The sequence below is a fragment of the Cryptomeria japonica genome, chromosome 4 (assembly GCF_030272615.1).
Source record: "Cryptomeria japonica chromosome 4, Sugi_1.0, whole genome shotgun sequence".
Lineage (NCBI taxonomy): Eukaryota > Viridiplantae > Streptophyta > Pinopsida > Cupressales > Cupressaceae > Cryptomeria > Cryptomeria japonica.
Genome location: NC_081408.1, coordinates 241,295,857 through 241,307,244, shown reverse-complemented (window position 1 = coordinate 241,307,244; position 11,388 = coordinate 241,295,857).

The window sequence follows — 11,388 nt, the reverse complement described above, 5'->3', positions numbered from 1 at the left end:
TATGCGAAATTTATGGTGATTGTAGCATGTTGCAGATGATCGAGGTGTAATTCTTGTTGGTGTTTCATGTTCGAGGAGTTGATTTTAGTCTAAACTATGTCTTAGCCGACGTTGTTTTGGTTTGCATGTGTATTGGAGATCGGATTGAACTGACTTGGTATTACACGTTTCATTTGTGTGTTATGTGTTTTTGGGCCGACATGTAGAAGATCTAATTTGATGCTGTTGATATATAAGAGTGATTGATATGGTCATTTATAGAGATTAGTGGTTATGTTGTGAGTGTTGGTGATCAAGTGTGTGTGGGTGAAAGATTGGTGCACAAATTGCACCAGAACAACATATCAGAGCAGACTATGCTGCAGAGGGTGCAGTTTGTTATATGAGCTTAAATGGAACTATTTCCAATCATTTGTAGATGTTATTTATTAGTTCAACCACTCCAGTTATTTATTGTAGTAGATCTATAAGGCAGTGAGCCTTCCTCAGGGTTGTAGCCCTTCTTGTATTTGAGCAGTGAGCTCTAAGCAGTGTGCCTAAAGGCATGTACATTCCCCATTATAATATTATTATACTTATAACAAAGTATATTAATATTGTGGGTCTTAATCCCACCGTGTTTTTTCCCTTTTCTTCATATGTGCTATGTGGTCAAGTGATTAGTTTAATAAATTTAAAAATTGTGGAACACTGATTCACCCCCCCTCTCAGTGTTCCTTGATTCCAATATACTTATCTCAACTCTAAGTAGGATATAATTAGGTTGAAAACCCTTAACTAAAATACAACTTGTAGTATTTGTTGTCTAGTTATGAGTTCAAAGGAATATTAAATTATGCAATTAGCATCAAGTCACTTTCATTGTTCTAGGAATAGATTCCAATGCCAAACAAGTATAAGATTCATTAACATCAATTTCTAACACAATTAGTGGTTCACTCGCCTATTGTAATGAACCATTTTATTTCTTAAATTATTTTGACAAGTATTGAAAGGATGTGAACCATCACACTTGTATTAGAATCCATATAATAGTGGCATATGTTTTCTTGTAATGCTATCATGTATGTATTTAAAGTGAAACAAGCTAGGTAATGTACCTATTCAAGAGTGACTTAGTGATAATGATAAAAATATGTGAAGATGCAAGGACACGGGTCCCAAAACCAAGTCCATATTAGGTACTCATGTATACATAAATCTCTTGCAAATAGAGAAAAGAAGAAAAACTCATGGGAAAAAACTCCTCCCTAAAAGAAAAAAAATAAAAGTGAAGAAATAAATGAGGACTCAAGAGGACTTCATACAAAATATATCCCACATAGGAGAGAAAACATGTGAAGGACTAAGAAGTCTCCAAAAATTATCCTAGAATGAATAGGAATGTGAAGATGAACATTAAATCATGATAAAGTTGTAAATCATTATCAAAAAATGGATCATATAATGTTGAGATTAAAGAAACTCCTTTGAAATCAAGATGATATTCAAGATCAAAGAGAAAAAAAAATATTTAAGTGACCCCAATGAAACTACTCAAAGAATGATAAGATGGCTAACCAATGCAACAATTTAACAGTCAAAGATACATATGACACATCAATTTGTATGAGTGACCCCAGTAAGACTACTCAAACAAGTTGAGGAAGAAAGAGAAATCTCACTAGCAAATGAATTAAATATAAATGTGTATGCCAAAGGGGTTATATCTGAACACAAGGATTCCTAGGAAAATTATAAGACTCCATAACTAGATGGAAATGGGTTGATTGTACTACACTTTAACTAAAGCATAGCTAAGAAACTCAACATGTAGATAGATAAAGCAACTAGATATTACAAGGTTTATAAATATAAATTGAAGAATGTGTGATACTCAACGAGTCATTGGAAGAAGGGTGTATAATAGGTGGTCCTTTTCCATTCAAAATTTAGCTCATATACCTCATTTGCAACCTAATCTATCTAACATAAAGATAATAATTAATAACGGATTTGAATAAATACAAACCCATCTTATAAAACCAAAACCTTTATCACAATATTTATATAGGTAGGTAAGTGAAGGTGTGGGTTTAGAAAAAAGAGAAAATAATGAAAAATGTTACTAGCAAGGTCACAAGTGTAACAACACAACACATGAACATATTAATCATAAATACATGGTGACCAATTGAAAATATGAGTGGATTTTGTTGGATTAATTAGGACACTTTATCTAATTATTTACTAATTAGGCCCTTTATTACTTTTTCACTTAAGCTAAACTAATGTTCTTTTTGTTATCTAGAGTTATTTTTCTAGATGTAGTTGAGCTTAATTTAGCCCCTATTTTGGATTACTTTAGTTCTCCTTATTTTAGCATTAGGGTATTCACCTAGGATTTCATTAATCCTTTATAAGGATTCATTCATTCATTGTATCTTAAATATTGTATGTGCAATAATATAGAATTCTCTAGTTGTCATAGACCATATTATCTTTTCTTGGTCTCTTTTGTGTGATAGGTGTTTTGCTTCCAGATGAATCTTGGCTCCTGAGTTTGATCATCAACTTATACATGGTATGAGAGTAGATCTATTAAGTTCCTACCCACATGCTTGAGGGATCCAACCTGGGGTGATTTTTCTATGCACATTTTGCTCAAATGGAGGTTGTCATTGCATCCGTAGCGTCTCAAAACGTTAAGATAGACTGTTGTTTTGTCAAAACTTGATCAGTTGAAACATTGGGTCAAAATGGTCGATGACACAAAAATTGAGGCCAAATATAGAGGTAGCTGAAAAAATCTGGGCACCTAGGAGTGAAATGGAGGTCACCATTGCGCCCAAAAGGTCTAAAAACCTTTAATCGCATGTCAAATCATTGAAATCAGTGGATGCCAAAAGTTTTACAATTTTTTTTGGTGCATGAAAATCTTTATTGTATCATACATATCCATATGATTCCATACACCTACTGCCCAAGCAAAAAAATCCCTCTCGAGTCAAATTCATCCCACACAGGCTTAATTTTTTCAATTTTTTGTTTTTTAAATTTTACAAAAAAAATTAAAAAAAGGAGTTTGAATTTTATACATGGGAGGGGGGGTCCATTTAATTTTTTGTGCAGTAAATTATTTGGTATTGTTATCACCTAGATTTGCACCCTGTTGAGTAAACTTAGCAATCTAGTGATACATGGGAACATTCTCAGATTGTGGGTAACCTGCAGTGAGAATGAAACTCCGGAGAAGGTCAACTTCCTAGTTGGTAATCACCTAATTACCCTACTATTCTATTGATGACAAGGAAAAGGGAAAAAAGAATGCATAAACCGAAAGACCAATAATGAAAACTAAAGTGGTACACCAAAATATACTAAGGACCATTTAACACAATTTATACAAACATATTTAGTCAATGACAAAAGACTTGTCATACACAATTCAATCACAAACATTTCTTGCATAAATATTTCATGGAAATGTTCATATGCCTACACTTCTAGAAGGAAAAGATTCTTCACAACTAGAGAATAATTGCACTTCAAACACAACCCACAACATGCAAAGAATATATATTGTTTTGCAAAAAGGTGCTAGGATAAGACATAACCACAAGGAATCATACAGTTTCAATAGAAGTTGCATCAATTAAACAAATGCACACATAATTTAAAGAAAGATTGACAAGGTAGAATGCTTATACTCATTGATTTCATGGTGAAACACTGCTATATATGCTTGTATCTATGTTACAAATCTATGTCTTTTCTCCAAGGACTCCAAGAAAGTCACTAGAAAAGAAAAAAGCCAAGTAAAAACTCACTTGGAAGAAATATTTTCAAGTCCTCAAGGCAAAACAAGTCCTTCCTAAATCCAAGGAATAGAAAAAACCAATTGGTCATGCAAAACCAGTTACCCTACTTTTAAGGTCCCTAAAAGACACTAAAAAGGCTCAAATGCAGGGAAATGGTCAAACCATGACCATACATGCCATAAAAACACTTCAAGGCATGCCTAAATATGCTCTAAGAGTCCCAAAATGACTAAGAAACTTTCCTAGATTCTTTCCCAATGTATCCAACCACTCTCAACACCTCCCCTTTTCATAGCACATGTTCCCTATGACCTGATACTTATTTTAAATCTCATTCTTATCCCCCCTTATAACTTGTAACTTATCACATGTTTTTTATTAAGGTAAAAATAGGTTTTGAAGGGGCCCCGAAACACTTTACAAATGAAACTTAACCGATATAGCAATAAGAGACAAAAAGGAACAAACCAACGAAAAGCCAGCAAAAAACCAAAGAGAACCAGTTAAAGCCCCACAAAGCCAGCAAAACTAGCCAGACCCAAGAGGAGAAACTAATTGATTTTTTTTAGGGCATTAGCCAGAGTAACTTATCACATGTTATGACTTGTCCTATAAATAATATTCATTGATTTATAATTCATCACCTAAAAAATATTAATCACATCGATACTATTCATTAGGCGACCAATTATAAATCACTTAATGAATATTATTTCATTGATAATGTTCATGCAAAGTAAAAGAAGTGTTTTACCCTAATACCCACGGGGGTATTAGTGAGGAAGAAATTCAAAAAGAAAGGCAACAAAAAATGCCTATTCTTATTGGGAATATTAGGGTAAAATAAACCCTAAGTCATACATTTCATTCTTTTGTTTTCTCCTCTATGTTCTCAACCGCCACCATGAGGGTTTTTGTGAAGAGTTTTCCTGGAAATCCTATGCATATCAAAGCTGAGTCTGGTAAGTTTTTCCTACTATACCATCATTGTGATTGTTGTATTTCACTGTTCATGGCTTAATATGGGTAGTTCTCTCATTATTTTGAAGATGGTTTTGTGTCTTATGAAAGCCTTCTCATTTGTTATGACAACAACTAAGATGGTTGCTATTCTTTGCACTTATGAATGAGACAAACTCTTCTTTCTATGTGTTGTTCTCATTGTGCTTTTCACTGCTACAACCATTCATTTATATGCTTTGGCAATAGATTATTTTATTCCCATACTGCTCCTATAAGATCTCTGATCTTTTATTGTCATCTTTCGCTTGTGACTATCCTTTTCATCAAAAATTTGCATTTTGTGTTTCATAGCGGGAAATATGGGACTACTTTTGCTACTATAGCAGTCTTAAAGGATAGGGTGAACTTGATTGAATCTATCTGTATGCTGATTACTGTCTTTGTAATCTATTATTTGACTATGAAACTGCTTTTGCTCTGTGATTAGTCTTCAAGATAGTGAAATATTCAACCAATGTCTCCTTATCATGATGACTATATCTCTCTGTTGTGATAGGACTGTCATATTCTTGACCTTCATTGTGTAATGATTACACTTTCTATGTTGCAACCCTGGCTTAGGGTTTAATCCTTGCACAGTTTGTTGGCATTGTGTTGTCATTGATGTCAACCGATATAGGATGAATACCAATATAAGAGATGAATGTGCAACACTGTCATGGATGAGTATATGATGAGATATCTTTGATATCACCTTGTGTTGCAGAACACCAGTAAGGTAAGGTAAGGACAAGAATGTCATTCAGAGGAATGATCACTAGAGTCACCGGTACACAAGTTAGTGTTTGACTTGTGTGGATGAAATGGACAGGTTACCGGTACAGTATATCACCGGTAAGGAGAGGATGTCAACTGGTAAGTGATGTGTTGACAGTGAGTAGCTGCCAATCAGCAAGCCTATGACTAGTGTACAAGCATGATGAGCAAGGTGCTTGAGTTGTTGGTTGTGATGAAGGGGCATAATGTTACCTGAATCATATCAACATAAGAGAAGAAGGATGTACAGGTCACCAGTATGTTGTGTGGTTGCAGAACAACAAGAATCCAACCGTATGAAGATGTAGTCACCATGTGAAGAGATGACTACCAATGAATGTGCCCACACCTGATCACATGTGCTTGTTTGATGATATATTACACAAATAGGGAATCCACATGAGTGCATTGCAGGATGCAGATGACAAGGATCCACTACCACCGGTAAGTGAAACTTATCTCCTATTATGCATAGTGTGCATCATAGTTCTGTGAGATAAGGAAGATGAGGTAAAGGCAGGTGTTTGAAGGCTCACACCGGATCTACTGGTGAATCAAAGGAATGCCCCAAGTGCATGAAATCGGGGATATGCACTAGACCGACATAGAAGGCATGTTGAACTATTGGAACAGATGAAGTGCGTTGATTTTGTCACTTTGACCAACCAGTTGAGATATGGTCTGAACTGATCAGGAAGAAGGCAAGGTTGAGCAGATGTAGACAAAGGAAAATGGTCGGATTGAAGATGGAGTCAGTTGAAGGATGATGACATAGTGTCATCAAGAGTGTTTATCGGTATGTATGTCCACCAGTAATATGGATAAGGTGCAGATGCAGAAGACACCCATTTGATGAAGATGTGCATAAGGTAGGTCAACAAGAGTGCTGACCGGTTGAGTGTTCCATCGGAAGAGAAGCAGAGTGCAAGGTTGATGACAGACTATTTTGAGGGTTTAACCGACAGGGTTAGTAAGCGGATAGATGAACCTGGTAATGGAGTTGGTCGGTGATCTAATCCATACCGACACAATTGTTCAAGATGAGGTGGATGTCGACATGGATGCCACGCAGAGATGAAGTGGCAAGCTCACAGAGGTCGATGAAGTGTCATGTAGGGATAGGTGTTTCTATAGGTGTGGATTTAAATAGAAACCCATGATTTGTGGATCAAATTAGAAGAGTGTGGCTCAAGGAAGAGTGAACTACAGAGAAAGATCAGGGAATTGTTGTCACCTGAATCGAAGCAAGGGAAATCAGAATGCAGGAGGACCTTGAGAAGGAAACAACTGAGATATTTATGGCATTTTGACATATGTGGGTTGATATACAGGACAATGTTTGCTAAGTTTAGAAAATGTGTATTGGAAGGCACATTAATGGCGGTGATGTCTAGACAACTGTCTTGGAGATCGGATCGAATGAGATCTGATTGGATTTGGTGTGCCTCAGGGTCTAAGAAGAAACCCTAACCGCCTGAAATTTGAATTGGATTTTGGCAGGAAAACCAGGTTATAAATATGCAAGACAAAATCATTGAAGGTTTCCGCTGGATGAGGAGAGATCAATTAAGTACTCATCAAGAAGAAGCAGAAGACTGAGTGTGAGGGAGAACTGGGTTGAAGTGTTCAACCGATAGCATAAGTGCAAAACCTACAGTGACCATACCGACAGAGAAGAAGTGGAGAAGATTGCAGAGAAGGCATCTATAGAACTTGCAGAAGATAGTACCAGTGGAGAGTAGCAAAGCAATGGAGAGAAGAGACAACCAAAAGGTAGAACCAACAAAGAGAGAACTGACAGTGAACTGGACAAGAGATCCAATACAGAGATTTGAAGAAGTGTTACAAAATCCATTTGTAACAAGGCTATTAACTTGTAAATGAATATGTTTTGTATTCACTGAGTTGGAGCTTGGTGCAGGGGTTGTAGCTCCTTGGGTTGGTGCCCTAAAATCAGGGGTTGGTACTCCTTGGGTTGGTGCCCTAAACATTGTAATCAAAGATTCATTGTGAGGATGGATTGGAGTAGTAGTCTCCAACAACATTTCTCACCAAGATATTTCCCATCTTGGGTTTTCCTCGTACATGGTGGTGTTATGAGATGTCCCATTGTGTGTGATTGCATTTGTGTTGGTCTCCCCATTGATCGGTAAGTCTGCATTGAGTTAGATCTGATAACCAGTATACTAACTTAGGATAGTTAAAGGGAAAAGATTGAGAACCACTGATTCACCCCCCTCTCAGTGGTGTATTTTGTCTAACAATTGGTATCAGAGACTAGGTTCCCAGTCAGATGAGCTTTCTCCAACTTGGGTAGATTTTGGCTTAAGGACACAATGGTCTGTTTAGTGTCAATCCCAGCTCTGGTGTTTAATGGGTCTAACTATTCCATTCGGAGTTGTAGAATGGAACTTCACTTATCCTCTCTAGGGTATGATGTCTGGATGTCTGTTGTAAATGACTACCCTAGTAAAGTCAGTCCCCCCACCGATTTTTATGCAGAAAAAAGAAACCGGTGCAATGAAGTCTATACTCTACGGGCTAATAGATGATGTCTTCTATCAGGTGGACAGATGCAGATTTTCAAAAAGATTATGGGATAGATTGAAGAAGCTCTATGGAAATGAGCCTACTACTACATAACCATCTTGTGAAGATAGTTTGAGAAATTCATCTCATGTATCTGGAGATGATGAAGGCAAATCTGCAAGCAACTGCAGCAATGATGATGAAGGAACCCACCTCCTCACGGCTCAAGAATCAGAAGATGAGAGGGACACATCTGAGAATGATCATGCAGATCACTCCTACCAAAAAGATGTGTTTGGCAGTGATAGTGAAGGTGAAGAAGAAGAGGAAGCAAAAGTTGGTCTTGAAGGTGAGCTTGTGAATGCACTTGAAGAACTCAGTAGAGTAAGAAAAGAATACAAGCTATTCAAGAATGTTTCTATAGTGGAGTAGAACCGGTTGATTTAATACCTTGAAGAATATGAGAAATGTATCTTAGAGTTGAAGCCTCAACAAGGAGACACCAATGAGTGTCGGTGCAGTGATCTAGCCTCTGAGCTAGAAGTAAAAGATAAAGAACATCAACAGTTGCTTGGAGAAATGGAGATTCTCTGAAAATGTTAGGATGAGCTCAAGGTAAGAATCCGGTTTGATGGAAGCAACGATGCATTGGACAAAATGTTGAAAAAGCAAAAACATTCCAAGGATACCGGAGGATTAGGAAGTGGTGTTGGTGAATGCTCCACCAGCAAGAATTTCCCCCACTATGACATTTTGTTTGTCTCCTCAAATGGATAAAACAAGGGACAAACCTTCATAGTTAGAAATGCTCCCCAGAAGAAGGTTGATCTAACCACAACCGGTGAAGACATGCAGACAAAGATGAGGATCGGTGTTGCAATAAGGAGGAGCAATGCAGATCCCAAAGAAAAAGGGAAAATGGGAGAAGACAACTTCATCAGAAGCAAGAACATGAGAAGACAACAAAGAGGACCTCCTACCGGTAGAGGTCAAAGATATGCTACCGCCCACATGTCAAGAGAAGTGTGGGAGAAGAAAAGAACAGGTGGATGAAATGCAAAGAATGGACAACCTAGGATCCATCCTCAAAGAAGGAGAAATGGAGATGCTATACTGGTAAGATCTCCCGATGCATGGCAAAATAAATTTGTAAATCATAGGCCATCATTTACTGGTTATTGCTTTGCATGTAATGCTCATGGCCATAAGGCAAAAGAATATAAATAGAGATCTAGAAGGAATAATCAAGGACCTCATAGATTTCATGCATATGAGAAAAATGTATCAAGGAGTAGATACATGCATATCCCCTCTCCTGGTTATGCAAATGATGTTTATTATAACTACAATGGTTTTGGCCATAGAGAGTTTGAATGCAGGAAGAGGAACTTGCAGTCACATGGAAGCCGATATGGTAACTATGCTCAACTTAGAAATGGATCTAGATCATATGGAAGTCAAAGACCTACATGGAACCAAAGGAGAAATGTCCCTATAGGAGCAAGAGGTCCACTGGTTTCAGTTGTAAGTCACAACAACATGACCAGAAGAAAATGGTTAAACCGGTATGTTAAGAGATTCCCCAATCATGAAGTTAGGATGGATGATGTATGCTACTATAGCACTATTTCCAGTTATGATGAAGAGTCCAGAAAAGAAAAGACCCATCAACAGAAGATGGTAAGACCTGCTCCCAAGATTGAAAAATAGAAATAAGAATGAGACCAAGCAGACATGGAGGAAGAAGAGCAGGGACCGACACTATGCATTCAATGCACAAGTGATATCTCTTAAGGCTTAAAGGAGATGTAGGATCTTAGGGGGAGTAGTACATTGACCATATCATTCACCCTCTCAGTGGAAGATGACACATGGAAGAACAACATGATGTCATTAAGAAAGATGGAAATGAGAAGATAAGTGTGTGTAGTGGCTTCCTGGGCTACACACCTACAGATCAGTGTTGGATCACTATTGTTGTGTCAATGTATGACAAGATAACAATTAGAATCAGATATAAAGTGACACAAAATGTCAGGAGTTACAAGAAGGTACTCTGGTAGTGATGATGGACCGATACAGGAAACCAGTATGTGCAGGATGTTACTGGTATGAATGCTAACAGGTACTTGCAGGTTATGTAAGATAATGAGGTTGGAGATCATTGCATTAGCCCCAGTAGCATGGAATGTGGAGTTTATGTCTCAAGTGGTTTTGATGAAGACCTGAAAGACATATGGTGGCCTGTTTGTTGATCATGCAGGGATGCATGCTTTTGGGCTGACTGGTTTGATTCATGGCATGATGATGACATTGTATGGAATTGTGTACATCTAGGATCATGTCATAAGCTATGGTGGATATAATGGAGCTTAAAGATCATCAAATGATTATATTTGCACAACTCAATTGGTATATGGAGATGCTTGGAGGCCCGGTATTGGATCTAACTGGCATTTTGGACCTGAGATGTATAACTTAGAGGGAGTTCAAGTGCTTATGATGTAGAACTGGAATGCTTGAACTTGTAAGGATACTGACTGCCCAAATTGCAGATGATGGAAATTGGAGTAGGAATACCTGAGATAATTTCCTGATTAAGGGTATCTACTTGTCATTTGGTTGGTTGTATTTAAAGTACAATCACATTTGATTCTAAAGAAATTCGGGATCAAACAGGAGGTGATGCAGTTTGACCGATAGGTAAGTAGTATTTACTGACACATCTTTTTGTAATTGAGTGCTTTAACAAACAATATCAGATTTGCATACTCAATTGGTGTCAGTTGATGATTGAGTCCTCCATCTCAAGTGTTGTGACTTGAGAAGATGTAACAATTTGTAACAATTGGTATCAAAGGAGGAGATACATTTGGTAAAGAAAAAGGGGAGAAAGATTTATGTTAGTGCTCAGTAGATACAAGGAGGAATGATACCCTGACAATGCCCTTTGCCATTGTTGTTAAAGGGGGACATATTACATGTGTGAGAATCCATGGATTATACAAAGGTAAAGAAAAAGGAGAGAAAGATTTATGTCAGTGCTCGGTAGATACAAGGAGGAATGATACCCTAACAATGCCCTTTGCCATTGTTGTCAAAGGGGGACATATTACATGTGTGAGAATCCATGGATTATACAAAGGGGAAGATTTGGATCACACAAAGGAGGAGAAAGACTATGTAGTATGCCAGATACAACATGAGTTGACATCAAGGCCAAAGGGGGAGATTGTTGGCATTGATGTCAACTGGTATAGGATGACTACTGATATAAGAG